This window comes from Hibiscus syriacus, unplaced genomic scaffold (assembly GCF_006381635.1).
Source record: "Hibiscus syriacus cultivar Baekdansim isolate YM2019G1 unplaced genomic scaffold, ASM638163v2 tig00110432_pilon, whole genome shotgun sequence".
Classification (NCBI taxonomy): domain Eukaryota; kingdom Viridiplantae; phylum Streptophyta; class Magnoliopsida; order Malvales; family Malvaceae; genus Hibiscus; species Hibiscus syriacus.
In genome coordinates, this window is record NW_024062735.1 from 601692 (window position 1) to 619093 (window position 17402).

At 35.2% G+C, this 17402-nt stretch overlaps 1 pseudogene; it reads right to left on the reverse strand.

Annotated features, from left to right (window-relative positions):
* Positions 1-2448: 2448 nt before the first annotated feature.
* LOC120125527 lies at positions 2449-17402 on the reverse strand (annotated as a pseudogene).

Consider the following 17402-nt stretch of genomic DNA (forward strand, 5'->3'; position numbering starts at 1 on the left):
CTGTCGGGTAGATCGCTAGTCATGGTCTGAAGCCACAAATGGGTCAAATTAGCATCTCCACCCGGATGCTGTACTCTCAGCCATGGCCCGAAGCAGGTTTCTTCAAACAATTTTCTTTGTGCAGGTGAAAGCTTCGAAGCAATTGTAGTGGCTAGGCTAACTTTATTCCTTAATGTCAATGAAGCCAAAAAAAATTTCTACAAAAACAATAAACATACCAAGTTAGATATACCAAAAACTAAACTGTCAAGATATACCAAAAACAATAAACATTCTTGAAACTAAAATTTGCAACACTGTTTTGTCTTTTGGTTGAAATGAAAATCGCAACGAGATAATGAGAATCGCAACGCGGAAATGACTATCGCAACGAGAGAATCGCAACGCGAAATGACTATCGCGACGAGAGAATCGCAACGTGAAATAAAAATCGCAACGCGAAATGAAAATCGCAATGCAATTTTGGTTTCGCGTTGCGTTTTTTTTTTCGCGTTGCGATAGTTATTTCCGCGTTGCGATTTTCATTCTCGAAACTATTCTTCTTCTGCATTACTTCAACCAAAAGACAAAACAAAGACAAATACTAACTTCACAGGCTAAACAGTTTAGCAGTATTGGCAGCAATCGAATGAATTTAATAAGAAATCTAAGTGAAATGGTTAGTCTATTATTGAAATTACCAGTAAACTTATCATCAATCTCAATATGAAAAACCTAAAATAATGCAAAAATTTCAAAATAAAAATAAAAAAACTAACCCTCGGAGGTTGATTTTCTATTTCTGAATGATTGTGAGGGATTTTTGACTGTGAATGGTTGTGAGGGATTTCGCCGGCGATGGGGACGGAAATCTTCGGAGATGGGGACGGATTTCGCCGTAGAGAGTGAGAGATGGAGATAGGATTGAGTGTTGTGATTTTGGGTTTGAGGTTATGAGTTGCGATTATTGTGGACGGTTCAGTTTCCGATTTATTAAGAAAAAATTCGTGTTTGGAATTTAAAAAAAAATACGCGTTAATACGAATGACGCTATGTAAATCGCGTTGCGAAAGTCAGAATCGCGTTGCGAAAGTCAGTATCTCGTTGCGATTTTGTATTATCGCATTGCGATAGTAAGTATCGCATTGCGATAGTCAGTATCGCATTGCGATTTTCCCAATTCGCGTTGCGATTTACTTATTCGCATTGCGAATTGGGAAAATCGCAACAACACTGTAGACCATCGCAATGCGATTTCCAACTATCGCAACGCGAAATGCAACGCGAATTTGCGATAATGGAGATCGCGTTGCGAATTAGCGATCGCATTGCGATTTTTGTTGGTCATTTTGGCAAATCCGGAAAAAGTTGGTTAAATCGTATATTATAAGGCATTTTTGGTCACTGAGGCGATTTTCTCATATGGATAGTGATTTAGCAATGCAGCATCTTTTATCATTGTCAATGTTGGATTATGCTCATGGTTTCATAAATAAATTTAAAGTACTCATGGTAATCTTTTTTTAAGCACTATCAGTTTAGTTATTCAAACGAAAATTCTTGTAATTGAGACAATTTACTCACCATCGTTAACAGAAGCTATCTATTTCAATTATCACGTTAAATTTTTTAATGACTTCACTTTTAATAAAATTATATTTTGTAGCCATCTAACTAGTAATAAAAATAGGATCCAATTTGTTGTCGGTCCCTTATACCTGGGATTCGGATTAAGAACCCTCAAAAGAGGACTCCTCGCCTAATCCCTAGGCTAAAGAAAGCATTCACTATATAATAAAAAAATAAATAATTGAAATTAACAATATTTATTTTAATTAATGTTATAGTAATAATTTAAGAAGTTGATTGAACATGTTTACAAATTATTTGCTAATGCTCTGTTCTTTTACTAACATTTAGATCTTAGTGGTTGTGGAAGATACTTCTCTCGATGAAATAAATTCAACAGTTTTATCAAATTATACATGAAATTCGGCTCAATCACTATCAAAGAACCTTTTTGGTCTGATTGAACTCGGATGTAGATAAACAGTTAACACAAAACGCTACATCTTCTCAGGCACATAAACTTTGAAGTTAGCCCCTCGTTGTACTCCGCTACTGGCCAAGAGTAGGGGTGATAAAAAGTAGTTTTATTCTGATTTTGGAAAAAATATACAATTAAATTGCTTTTTTAACGCTATAACAAGTATAAGCATTAAAGACTTCTCAGTCACAGAGAAACTGGCTATCCCAGAAGGCTAGAAAGTAATTTTCTGAGAAAATTTAAAATGCTGGAAAATATATTTGAATTCTAATTACTACGTTGCATGAAAGGAAAGCTCCAACCACGGTGAAAATAACAATTAAATGATATAAAAAACAATCTACATTGTGATTAAAATCAAAGACTAGATTCCTGAAACAGTTCAAAAACAGGACTGTAAACTTGCAGGGGAAAAAAGGGGATTTTGTTCTGGGAAATTTTGTTTACCTTGTGTTTGGTGGTTGAAAAACACAATGCTTGAATGCCTATTCTTTGTTTTTTTCCCTACACATTTGTCTTTAACATGGACAACCACCTCCTTGCTGCTCTGATTGGGAAGAATTGGCGGTGGATTTCAAGTTCACGTCAATCATGTCTTCTTGTTTTGTTGAAGAAAGTTTCCATCCCCGGTAAGGCAGCCGCGATCTTGCGGAATAGAGGCTGCAATTTCAGATTTATTAATAATAATAAATGTGATTTCTATGGAAGCAGATCAACATAACAAACAAACAAATTTTGTCTCCAAATGTAGCGATGCGAGTATATGGAGGATGTTGATTTCTAGTTGGAGTACATCAGACAAACAAATAGTTGATTATACTTCATTATATAATCATCTATCTATCAAATAGTGTTGATTTTTCTTATTTCACCTTGATTTCTATAAACATGACTCCATGTTCCTTAGCTTTGTTATCTCCTTCCTCTATAGAAACCTGTCTGTTTAAGCACCAAAGCGTATAAAATGAAAACAACATTAACGATGTGTATGGTTAGGGTAAAAAATGTGAAAAGTATGAAGGAAGAAGAGACGTTTATAAAAATGATTTTAAATTGAACTGATAGGAAGATAAAATAATAATAAAAAAAGAGACGTGATGTAAGTTAATGATCGATGTAAAATGATTGCCCATCCAAAAAAGAGACTCTAAATTTTTGGATCGAATCTTCATATCAGATCTTTCTGCACACCCGTGAGTGAGATTAGGTCGTTTTGATTGAGCTATTTTTCCATTTTTAAAATAATAAAAGTCGAACAACACGCCAGCCAACATTAAAAGCTTTCCATTAGAGTCTTTCATATGATGAAATCAAAAAGGAAGAAAAGGTACGGGCGTAAGCTCATACTTACTTGCTACATCATAGGCAATTACTGCAACAGAAGAATCTCTGATATAACTTGGAATAAGACTCCTAAACCTCTCCTGTCCAGCAGTATCCCTGAAATTAGAAGCTAAAAACTCAAATGGAAACAAGACCTTTGAAATCTTAAATCGTCAAAACTAGGAAATTTGGATTAATTTGCATGTCATGCTATACTCAATTGGCAAACAACGTGTCGGTGTCGAAACGATTTTTTCTTTAAAGGTGAGATTTTAAAAACCACATTTATTCTTAATTATCTCTTTTTAATTTAAAAAATAAATGTGATTTAAAAGACCTATCGTTTCGAAAAATTTTAGATTTCCTTTACGATCGAAAAATACGGTTTGAAGAGTCGCCACCAATCTTTGATTAGGGTGTGATCGGTCACCCAAAAATGCTTTGTCATTTTAAATAAAAATTAATTTTAACTAAAACAACAAATTGAGGTATGCGTTACCAAAAAAATGAGTCCGGGAGTCGGTTACGTGTGGGGAAGGATTAGCACCCCAAAACGCCCTAAATCGGTACCTAATCGATTAATTAACGTCTTTGCAATGAACTTTATAAATTCGAATTTAATTTGATTTTTGATCCCGTAAAACAACAAAAAAGTGAATTTTACAATATTCAAAAGCACTCAAATAAATTAAATTAAAATTACCAATTCGTTTTAGAAAGATAAAGAATGTTCGATTATTTACAAATATCGAGACTAGATTTTAAAAGCTATAACAACCTTTTCTCGATAAATTTAAATAACCGAACATTTCCTTTTCTTTCGTTCTCAAATTTTAGGTGACGAATCAATTTTTTTTGTTTTACTTTCGAGATACACTTTTAATTTAAAATAGTCAAAACGACCCTCTAATCAGTTAAGACAGGCCACTCAAGACAATTTTAAATTAAAAGGGTATTACCCTTAGTCCGATTATGTAATAAATCGAGTTATGCACATGTGGGTATCATACAAATTATGCAAAAATGTCATGCGATTCACAATTAAATCATTTGCATACTTGTACATGTACGAAAACATATCAACAATGCAAAACAAATACGAGCAACTACTTAAAGAATACAATCCTAACAATGGACTAAATTAAAATAAATTCACATGACTTTACACATATTAAATCGGTAAATGTAATTTAAAGACGAGAACACATTATGTACAAACTACTCTTGCTTAATATGTGAAATACTCATATCGCGCGTACATGCATGTAACTACACGTTATAAATTTATTCACAAGATGCAAAATACTACTTACATGTCAATACGTGTACATATATATCTATATTATATTATAGATCACACGCATATATAAGTGGATTATAGAAAGCCACCATATGCATACAACACGCGTTCATGAAATATAGACTCACACACACATATATATTTATAAATAATATTTGAAGAAATTTTAAAATAATCTAACACAAAGGTTCAAAGTTAATGGAATTCACAGGTAAGTATTCCATGAATTTATATATGTGTATGATGTATAATATAATATAAATATTTTGGGACCCTAAATGTATAATATACAACACACTTTCTTTTTTAAAAATGCCCCTCCCTGTGATGTATAATCTAACACACACGTTCATAACATTCACTACACACATATTAAAGATAAGCATTGTTGTTTTAATGAATTTATATGTATATTATTCTATGTGAAATCTAAACCTAGTCCCATTTCTCCATTTTCACGATTTGCACTCCTCTCCCCTTGTCTCTCATCAAACAGCGGCACTAAACAGAGCCCACAGTTCCTCCACGTTCGGCAGGCCGCTATGTTGATGGCTTTCTTCACTCCGACCCCTCTTGATAATGACTTACTAACCCTTCTCATAACTGTCTTTGATTTCCATGTTGGGCTTCTAATTGGTTTGGGCACGTGCTAGATTCTCCAGGGCTCCAACTTAATCCCGGATAAATCGAGTATCTACAGCTGCCCCTCTTTGCTCATTGTCGTGTAACGAGAATAGAGAAAAGATCAAAAGATAATCGAGTTTGTCCGATCCTGAGAACTTTAAAAGATTAAACCACTCCACTGTTACTTCGAGATAAATGAAACTTGAAAAATCTTCAAATGACAGGTCTGCTCCCTCTTGTTCAGGGATTAAGAAACTTGAACAATCTTCTAAAAACGGGTTCGCTCCCTATTGCTTCAGGGAGTAGAACTCGAACACTCTTCTGTTTACGGGTTCGCTCCCTCTTGCTTCAGGGAGTAGAACTCGAATAATCTTCTGATTACGGGTTCGCTCCCTCTTGCTTCAGGGAGTAGAACTTGAACAATCTTCTGCCTACGGGTTCGCTCCCTCTTGCTTCAGGGAGTAGAACTCGAACAATCTTCTAGTGTGATTCTGCTTCACCATTATTCCATGAATGCTCAACTTTGAAGGTTAATCCTGAAAATCAAACGTTTCCACCTATTAATGTATGCTTGAAGTTTTGAAAAACATTATACTCGAAAAAAAATTAGAATTTAAAAGAATCTTTGAGAATCCATTTCTCTTGAAGGAGCTTGTCTCGCAACTAGATATGAGAATCTTCTTGGACTCGGCTACCATCTAAACCTCTCTCTTCCTGGGACCTTGAATCAGTTAATTTGTGTGCATTTTCTTTTAATCAATTGTTCCGTTTCTTTGTACTTGAGAACCTTCTCTTTCCTCCCACATCTGATGATCTGATGGCTTGCTCCAATGCTCTTCTGAGAAGGCTTAAAATGGCCTGGAGGACTTATCATCTTGGTGTGAAAATATCCTACCCGAAGGTCTTATGGATGACCCGAAGGATTTATCATCTTGTTCGAGAAACTCACAAATGACCCGAAAGATTTAATCATCATGCTCGAAAGACTTACTGATGACCCGAAGGATTTCATCATCATGCTCGAAAGACTTACTGATGGCACTTAATGACGGATTTGCTTCATTACTCTTCTGTGAAGAGGCTTAAAAATTACCCGAAGGATTTAATTATCATGCTCGAAAGACTTACTGATGGATTTGCTTCACTACTCTTCGGTGAAGGCTTACAAATTACCCGAATGATTTAATCATCATGCTCGAAAGACTTATTGATGGGTTTACTTCACTACTCTTCTGTGAAGGCTTAAAAATTACCCGAAGGATTTAATTATCATGTTCGAAAGACTTACTGATGGATTTGCTTCACTACTCTTTCGTGAAGGCTTAAAATTACCTGAAAGATTTAATTATCATGCTCGAAAGACTTACTGATGGATTTGCTTCACTACTCTTTGGTGAAGGCTTACAAATTACCCGAATGATTTAATCATCATGCTCGAAAGACTTACTGATGGCCCGAAGGACTTCATCACCATGCTCGAAAGACTTACTGATGGACCGAAGGACTTACTTTGATAGATGGGTAAGAAACTTTTCTTACTCTTCAAAATCTCAAATTTCATATTTTAATGAGAAATCCTTCTCATTTCCTTTCATAAAAATGACTTAATGATCGGTCCACGTGCCCCTCTTCAAAGCAAAGCTTCCTCTGTGGATTGACCCCTGCGTTCCTTAAGTTCTGCCTCTCTAAACATGATTCCCTGTATTTGATGTTTAACTTCTACCTTTCAATTGTCGGGATTTTAACATCCTACATCTTCTCTTTTCACTGGAAGATCTGTCAAAACCATGTGTTTATGTATGAAACACGAATGCAATTAAATGTATTAGTGTAATGCATTTTCTTTTATGCAAATGATGTTCTCATGAATGTATAAATGTCGATTCCATCTTCATTTGACTTGAAAGTGGCAAACTCAGTCTTTTTCTACTTGAACATTCCTTTCCAGGGTTTGCTTTGATATCAGTGTAGCAACTTATAATTTCCAATTTGCATTTTTGAAGAGCCTTCTGATATTTTTCTATCTTCTTGTTGTCTTCGTTTTCTATCTTCATTTCGGAGAAATTGCTTTCTCTCCCAACTTCTTGTTATGGTCAGAAATATGAATGTATTGCCCCATTTTCATCCTTGGCTCAATTATGCTTTCAGAGTTGTTCTTCCAGGACTCTGCCATTGATCAATGCTCAGTTGATTTGCTTTACAAGGTAAGCTATGCTCAAATTCACGATCTGCCCCTGACACTTCAAGTTGCGAGACTCATTCTCAATAACTTCTTGGTCTGAATCTTGTCATCCCAACATGATTTGGGTTTTTGGTCATTCCCCAAAGTGGGTACTCTTAGATCTCTTCGTGCCCAACATATCCTAACTTGAATGTTCTCATTTTGGTGTCACTTCACAGTGGTATTGCCAAGTATCTTGAAGGCGTCTCTTCATATTGTCATAAACACTTAAAAAGTGGCAATTCTTCTAACAAAATGTCTTGCATTTTATACAAGCTGTGATAAATGCCCCTTCTGAATAATGAGATCATATTCTTCTTGATGGGTAATTGACAACGTCACAAGGAAATTTTATAAGTTTCATTCTTCATTCATTCTGTTCTCTTGGACCATCTACTTCAAGATCGTGGAATGCTTCATGTTCTGGCATTGCTTATTCCTTTTCTCCAATAGAGGCATAATGAGTCTCACAAGCTTCAAGGACCTTTCACACTTGAAACTGTCATGTTTGAAAATGTTTTTCCCTTTTCTGTTATTATAGGGATCAAATAATGAAATAATTTTATAAAACATTGCCCCTTAATTCAGGCTTACAATCAAATCAAATCATAAACATGAGTTCAAAGAATATCAAAAGAATCAATAACTATTTAATTTTTCAGAGTTATAACTCTTTGACAAGTGTCAAAATTGATGGGTTGGCTTGAGGTTGGCTTCCTATTTTTTAAGGTTTCGGCCAACAAACTTACATTTCTTTCTCAGTCCTTGTGAACATCACAACATGCCCCTCCTTCTGGCTTGGTATTTTAATCGGATACGGACAAAATGAAGCAACTTGCATAATCAATTACTAGACTTTATTGAACACTTTTATTTCAGTTCTCTGAAATCTTCCATTTGTTCAAGCCTCGTAGACTCCTCTAACAAAGGCAGTGTAGAAATATCGATCTAAAAATGAAATTTCTGAGTGCTCGCGTGATATTGACTATAACAAGTGTTCCTTAACTCCCTTAGTACATTTTTACCGAAACTCCTTATTCATAAAATTGATTTAATTTGTCATTGTTTGGCTAGCTGAATTTAGCTTTATTGTAATTTGCCTTTATCGGGCTAGCTGAAGGGTTCATCTCATCACAAAGTCTTTGACTTGACAATCACAGTGGAGCATACACCGAATTGCCAAGTATCCGATCAAGGTCATGGTTTGAATATAATCTATTCATAAAGTCAGGGCTTTCGAGTTTCCTCTATAACCAATTGCTTTAGCGGAATAGCTCAGCTTTATTGTATATATATAATATAATCATTTTTATCAGGCTAGTTGAATTCTATCCATAAAGCCGGGGCGTTTAACCAATTGCTCTAGAGGGACAACTCAAGCTTTATTGTATACATATAATATTATAATCTGGGTATACGGATCCAATTTCTTAAGCTTGTCAAGAAGAACCTGTCATAGTCTAGGTGTTGTTGAAAGTCAAAAAATCTCATCGTTAGAGTTTAATTCCCATGCAACTGACCTAAACTAGATTCACCTACTCGACTATTCCATCCGTAAAGATCATAATCATCCTTGAACATCATCAACAAAAGTGAAATCTAGTTGGTTTTGTAACATCATACACAAAAGATGCCCCATGTTGTCCGTTCTTATGCATACCTTATTACCAAGTCTATTGTTCATCTCCTTATGATAGAAGAAGATTATATCGGTCCCTGCAAGAAAAGGGTATAGTGTTCGATTGTATCTTCTAGGGATAAGGTCAATGTCCTTGTTTTATCAGGTTTCAACCTTGTCATCTTGTCAAAGATGTATAACTCTAATCATTTAAAGAGTTTTTAATTCAGATGATATTCAAAAAATTTCAAGTTACAAATTCGATTCAATGCGTACCATCCTTAAAGTAACATGAATTTATTTAAATATCATTACAAAAAACTGAGAAAGAATGAAAAACAAGTTCAAACATGATATTGCAAATGGAATAAAGCTTCATGATAGAATGAAATGTTCTCTTCCTACCTAGGAGGCCCCATTACCCATCTAATGTCGTGGTACTTAACTCAAACAGATGTTACATATTGTTCTTTGATGCCCCACTCAAGCTCGTCATCCACTGTTCCACCAATTCCTCTGTCAATGTCCCATTTTCCACAAGCATCTCTATCTCCTTTAAAAGCGGCCTACAATTTCCCGTAGAATGTCCCAATGCCCCCAAGTGGAAATCACAGACACTATCTTGATCATAGCTGTGAGCAAAAGGGTCTGGTTGCACTTTCACTGGCATCGGTGTGAGGTATTGACCTTTAATCAAATTAGGATACAGATCTGAGATAGGAGTTTGGAACACTTTCAAAGCATTTTTCGATCTTGGGATTTTCTTTGGATGACTCGAGTTACCCGCTGCCCCTTTTCTTTTACGGCTTTGAGAGCTCTGAACGTAACATTCATTCACCTCATCAGTTTGTTCCTTTTGATCGGTTAGGTTTTTAGAAGTGTCTTTCAAGTTTCCTTTGCTGATTGCATCCTCAATTAACTCTCCAGCTGTCATAAGATCCTTGAAGTTATTCGTCGACTTTCCCAACATTAACTCAAAGAAAGGAGCTGGAAGAGAATCGTGAAACATATATGATATTTCTTCCTCTAACAAAGGAGGTTGAACTTGTGCTGCCATTCCTCTCCATCTTAGGGCATATTCTTTAAAGATATCAGTAGCTTTCATTCTTATCCTTTGAAGGTCATGACGTTGTGGGGCTAAGCCTTTAACATATTGATATTGTCCTAGAAAAACATCAGCTAGGTTAACCCATGTCTTGATCTGTTCTTTGTTCAAACGGTTATACCATACTACAGCTGACCCAGCAAGACTATCATGAAAGTAATGAATCAACAGGTTGTCATTATTTAGGTACCCTTCCATCTTTCTACAAAACATCTTTAGATGAATTATGGGACAACTAGTGCCATCATATTTTTCAAAATTAGGAACCCTAAATTCACATGAGATGACCAAATCAAGGACCAAACTGAGTTCTCTAGCTTCTAACTCCTTGTAAGGGGCATTAGCATCTAGCTTCTAACTCCTTGTAAGGGGCATTAGCAACCTTCATATCTTTAATGGCTTCATTCAACCACCTGAATTTGTCTTCAAATTGTTCATAATTGACGAGGCTCTTCCCTTGGTTTGAGTTAGATGCTCCGGGGTAGGTTATGATTCTCGACGTATTAGTCCGGTGAAACTGGTATCCTTTATCAACAATTTCCTCTCTATCAGCGGCCTTAGTTGCCAACATCTGAATCATTTGATTTGATACTCCTTGCAGAGAACCCGATGTTTGATTCTTCATATCTTGTTGTGACCCGACTAACTGCTCTTGTAGCTGATCTTGTAATTTCTCATTAGATTGTTCCATTGCTTCAATTTGTTTGTTCAAGACGATGAGGAAGTAGTATAAATGAATGATCTTGTTATTACTGTCACATAACCTTCCAAAAATTATTTTCGTTTTTTTATAATTAATGCATGTAAAATGCTTAAATAAATACATGTAATGCAAATGCCAAATGCAAATACAAAAGGTGTCATTCCAGAGTGACCATCTTAAAACAACTTTCATTGAACTCAAAGGTCTCGATATATCAGGCAAACTTTACATATAATGGACAGCTTTCACTCCGAACTTTTCTATCTCCTTCAAAAGCCAATTTAATTTCCACTCATGCTCAGGGGTCGAGTTGTCAATCTGCTTCAATTCTCTTGCAACGCCAGCTAAATCAACCTATTTCTGAGCCACATTGTTTGCTTGGGTCATAGCTTTTTTCATGACGTTGTCTCTTTTCTCTATCTTGAGTGCCGATTCTCGGAGTTGTAGACACTGCTGTTGAATCTTCCTTACAAGAAAGTCATTGTGGTTATGAAGCTCTTGCATAAGATCACTACAATCATCCACAATCTTCATCAATTTTTTGTTCTTGGCTCTAACGGCTTCTAGCTCAGCGTCATTCTCCCGCTTGTGGCGTTGATATGAAATTTCCATATTGGCAATTGACTTATTCAACATCTGATTTTCGGTTTGATATTTTCCCAAATTATCAATAGCTATATTGCGCCTTCTTTCTGCAATCTGTAAATCATGAGAAAACTTCTCGGCTCGACCCTCGTGCACCTTACAATTCCTTCTCCACTGTTCAGCGTCATTCTTCAGTTTAGCGACTCATGTTATCCACTCATCTGGGACATTTCCCATACCAGAAAATTTAAAAGCTTGACTGATCCTTTGAAAATCATCTCTCATGGCTTCCATCTCTCTGCTCAATTTATCATTTTCACTCCTCAAATGACGAATCAGAGCTTCGTATTTTGGCAAACAATTTTCTTCCTGGATGTCCTCACTGATACCCTTACCTTCGGTCACTTTTGGTTCAAACTTAACAGGATAATCTGTTTTCAAACTGGGTTGTCCTTTCAATTCAAACTCCAATACTCCATGATCTAGTAGAAGTTGGACTCGACGTTTGAAGGTAGAACAATTCTCAATAGAATGTCCTTGAATCCCAGCATGATATTCACAACGAACGTTGACGTCATATCAACTTGGATATGGAGGCTGCAAAGGTTTCACATAATGCGGGGCCACTTCTCGGGCTTCTATCAGTTCATCATACAATTCCTTATATGATATTGGGATGAAATCACAACGAGAGTCACCTCTCAACTTGGGTTGAACTGGAGTTTCCAGTTTTATTTCCCTGATGTTGGGAGTAGTCTATCAAACACCAACGAGTTTTGACTGCATGTCTTCTTTTCATCCTTCTGAACTTCTATAGTTGCCACTATTTCCTTGGCATTTCCAAACAATTTGTTGATACGAACAATGATTGTGCGTGATTTCTCATTTTGGCCAGAATCAGCAGGTTCTAAAGTAGTCCCTTGCGTATTTGACACCTCAAGATTGTTTTCATCGAGCTCTTTCTTTTCTTTGGTAGAAGTCTCCTTTCCTTTGGACAAAGCATATACTCTATCCATCATCTTGGACATCTTCTCTTTTATCTCTCTTATCTCCTTGTGCTCTTCGTCAGACATATGATCTTTAAGTGCGCAACTTTCCACTATTTTCGAAGCTTTCTCAGGATGCCATTTCTTGACTGTGCTATAGTCTGTTTGATCACGAAACCCCTTGTCCGTCATAAAAACCTTTTACTATGATGATCACTCACAAATCAACACCTTTTGAATATGTCATGATCATGCAATGCAGACAAAGAGAAAAACAACATAAAAAACAGGTTAGTACAAATAAAATAACAAAAGGACAAAAAGCAACAATAGTAAAAAAATAAAAAAATAAAAAAATAAAAAATAAAATAAATAAATAAATTAAAGCTAATAAGAATGCAAATGCACAAGGTGTTAATCCTAAAAGTGACCACCATAGAACAACCTTCATTTAGACAACAAGAATTCAGAACACCATGTAGTCAAAATATAAATGTGATTCTTCATTTCTTCATTTCCTTGAGCCATATTCTTCATGGAATCTAACATTGAACCCAAATTTGTCGGCATATTTTATCACCTTTGATGACGCCATATGTCTTTAAATCGAATCGTGAGGTATCCATGTTTACTTTCAATACAAAGTGGTCTTCATGTCTTTGTGAAGGGTCTTCTTGTCCTTAGTATGATTGTATCTATCTCTTGAGTCAACATCTTGGCCTTTTCCCCATTAAAGGAAGTCTTCAATCAGCTTGGTTTCTTCATTCAACGGATATCATTCTTCATGATCAGTCGAACATCTTTGGATCTCCCGGTTTTGACTACATGGTTGAGAATTTCTTGTCTCAATATGTCTAGCCTTCTCATTAGTCAATCACTTGTGAATTAACACCTTTGGATGAAGAAGATGCAAATGCAATAAATCCAAAATAAAACAGACATAAAACAAAAATGGGTTAGTACACATAATATAAACAACAAAATAATAAGTATCAAAGTTATTAAATAAAACCTACCCTCACATGTTGGCTACCCAATCATGCTTTAGCAAATCCTACCCAATATGATATCTACCCCCATCCCTTGTCATTCACAAAAATCCTAACCGCATGATATCTAATTCGTATGCTTGTTCGAGAAAAATAAACCTAGCCGCATGATTTCTAGTTCGCATACATTTATTTAAAAAGCAAAATTAAATGACTCAAAAAGCTTTTCCTTGTGTACCCTTCTCACGGGACTCTTAAGGTTCGGGTCAGGCTCGACCTAAATTCAGGCTCTATGTTCACTATATCCTGGGTTCGGCTCTAAAGTAAAAGGTTCTCGAATTGTCCTTGTCGATGCCCCCTTGGGCTGCCGAACCCTCAATCCTGGCCCATCACAGGCTTTAGGGGATCGAGTTCAATTTCGAGGGAACACACCTCCTTATGTCCATGCGGAGGTGATTACCATCACGAGGACCATAAGGCGTGAGCTCCAAGAGTGATCCACTATCCCATGCGGAGGTGAAAACCACACGAGGGCATAGTCTCTCACTCCTACTTAAATAGGACGGAGCGGGGTTTTAGCTCATGTCATGATAATGCAACTGTGCAGTGTGTGAATAAAAGCGAAAAAACACACAATAAAAACAATCAAAATCAATTCCCAAAACACACAATTATTCTGAAACCATTAGCAAACAGATCAGTACAACTATTTAATTGTTAATCGAATTAAATTTAAAAGACCAAAATACAAACAAAACTTATTAAAAATCAAACAAGGGATCAAAAACCAAATTAAAACGAATTTATAATTTTCAATTGCAAAGACAATTAATTAATCGACTATCAACCTGACTCTCTAAAAATGTCCTCAGCAGAGTCGCCAAACTGTCGAAACGATTTTTTCCTTAAAGGTGAGATTTTAAAAACCACATTTATTCTTAATTATCTCTTTTTAATTTAAAAAACAAATGTGATTTAAAAGACCTATCGTTTCGAAAAATTTTAGATTTCCTTTACGATCGAAAAATACGGTTTGAAGAGTCGCCACCAATTTTTGATTAGGGTGTGATCGGGCACCCAAAAATGCTTTGTCATTTTAAATAAAAATTAATTTTAATTAAAACAACAAATTGAGGTATGCGTTACCAAAAAATGAGTCTGGGAGTCAGTTACGTGTGGGGAATGATTAACACCCCCAAAACGCCCTAAATCGGTATCTAATCGATTAATTAACGTCTTTGCAATGAACTTTATAAATTCGAATTTAATTTGATTTTTGATCCCGTAAAACAACAAAAAAGTGAATTTTACAATATTCAAAAGCACTCAAATAAATTAAATTAAAATTACCAATTCGTTTTAGAAAGATAAAGAATGTTCGATTATTTACAAATATCGAGACTAGATCTTAAAAGCTATAACAACCTTTTCTCGATAAATTTAAATAACCGAACATTTCCTTTTCTTTCGTTCCCAAATTTTAGGTGACGAATCAATTTTTTTGGTTTTACTTTCGGGATACACTTTTAATTTTAAATAGTCAAAACGACTCTCTAATCAGTTAAGACAGGCCACTCAAGACAATTTTAAATTAAAAGGGTATTACCCTTAGTCCGATTATGTAATAGGTCGAGTTATGCACATGACGGTATCATACAAATTATGCAAAAATGTCATGCGATTCACAATTAAATCATTTGCATACTTGTACATGTATGAAAACATATCAACAATGCAAAACAAATACGAGCAACTACTTAAAGAATACAATCCTAACAATGGACTAAATTAAAATAAATTCACATGACTTTACACATATTAAATCGGTAAATGTAATTTAAAGACGAGAACACATTATGTACAAACTACTCTTGCTTAATATGTGAAATACTCATATCGCGCGTACATGCATATAACTACACGTTATAAATTTATTCACAAGATGCAAAATACTACTTACATGTCAATACGTGTACATATATATCTATATTATATTATAGATCACACGCATATATAAGTGGATTATAGAAAGCCACCATATGCATACAACACACGTTCATGAAATATAGACTCACACACATATATATTTATAAATAATATTTGAAGAAATTTTAAAATAATCTAACACAAAGGTTCAAAGTTAATGGAATTCACAGGTAATTATTCCATGAATTTATATATGTGTATGATGTATAATATAATATAAATATTTTGGGACCCTAAATATATAATATACAACACACTTTTTTTTTAAAAAAATGCCCCTCCCTGTGATGTATAATCTAACACACACGTTCATAACATTCACTACACGCATATTAAAGATAAGCACTGTTGTTTTAATGAATTTATATGTATATTATTCTATGTGAAATCTAAACCTAGTCCCATTTCTCCATTTTCACGATTTGCACTCCTCTCCCCTTGTCTCTCATCAAACAGCGGCGCTAAACAGAGCCCACAGTTCCTCCACGTTCGGCAGGCCGCCATGTTGATGGCTTTCTTCACTCCGACCCCTCTTGATAATGACTTACTAACCCTTCTCATAACTGTCTTTGATTTTCATGTTGGGCTTCTAATTGGTTTGGGCACGTGCTAGATTCCCCAGGGCTCCAACTTAATCCCGGATAAACCGAGTATCTACAGTCGGCATTGATGGTTTTTGATAATTTTCTATAAGAGAATAAAGTACACAACAGGAATTAGTTTCGATTTCCAAAAGTTGTCAAGCACATGAAGAGGAAATTCTTAGGATTCAAAAAGTAAAATGGTTTCTTATTTTCTCATTGCTGCGACAACTATCCACCGCCAACAGTAGGAGGGAGAAGCTGTTAAACCCCTTGCTAGCATCTTAAATGACCAGGTTTCATACCCTTTGGTTGTAATCCCACTCCCCTACTTGTAATGGTATAAAAAATAAGACAATTACTCACCAATTTAAAGGCTCATCACTCCCAACAAATTAAAACTGCCTTGCAGCAAAGTAAGCTTTTGACGTCTAAAATTTAAGCAATCGACATCTTTAGTTCACTAGTAATATGCTTGATGGCTTGTTTTTTAATGAACAATTTAGCAATGGATCTATAGTCAATAAAGAAAACATTGAACATGGTTATCAAGATCTATATTGTTAAATATAGAGGTAATAAAGGAAGAAGCTGTGTTACCATAGCTGCAAACGAACCGTTCGATCTTCAAGATACATTGTTTTTGACAGAAAATCAATTCCAATGGTGGCCTGCATTTGTGTGGCAATTGTTTAAGGAAAATGTACAATATAAACTTCCCTTGAATTCCAGACTTTCCAGTATTCACTCGATATGATAGAAATAATCAAATTCAATTAACTACAAATATTAATCGTAAAGAAAAGAATCTAAACTGATTATTTAAATAAACAAGAAAAAGATCTGCTTTAGTCTATTATGGAAAATTGAACAGTCAGCTGTACATTACAAATCAAGCCTTTTATGAATAAGGATCGTCATAAACAAAACAAGCACTAGAGGACGTCAAGTCCATGATTAAGATACGAAATCAAAATTGAACGATAAATCAACAATTCGTATACGGAAACAAAATCAAATTCATAACAATATAAGAAGCATAGGACTTGGAGAAATAATCAAATGTTCATTGAATCTGCATTAATGAATGAAAAAAATAACGTCAATTGTTAAAAGAATCCTGGAAAAGTTTACCTGGTAAGTGGTATCGAATTTATCGTACATGAAGCGTGTGATGATGCTGGTTTTTCCTACGGATTGATCGCCCAAGAATACCAGTTTGTATTTCGCCAATGGGGACACTGTCGCCATTTTCCCAGTTTCTCCTCTCTATTTCTGGTTGTAAACAGAGTTTTCAAATCTGAATCCCTAACGAAAACATAAATCAAATTATGTTTAAAATTATTATTATTATT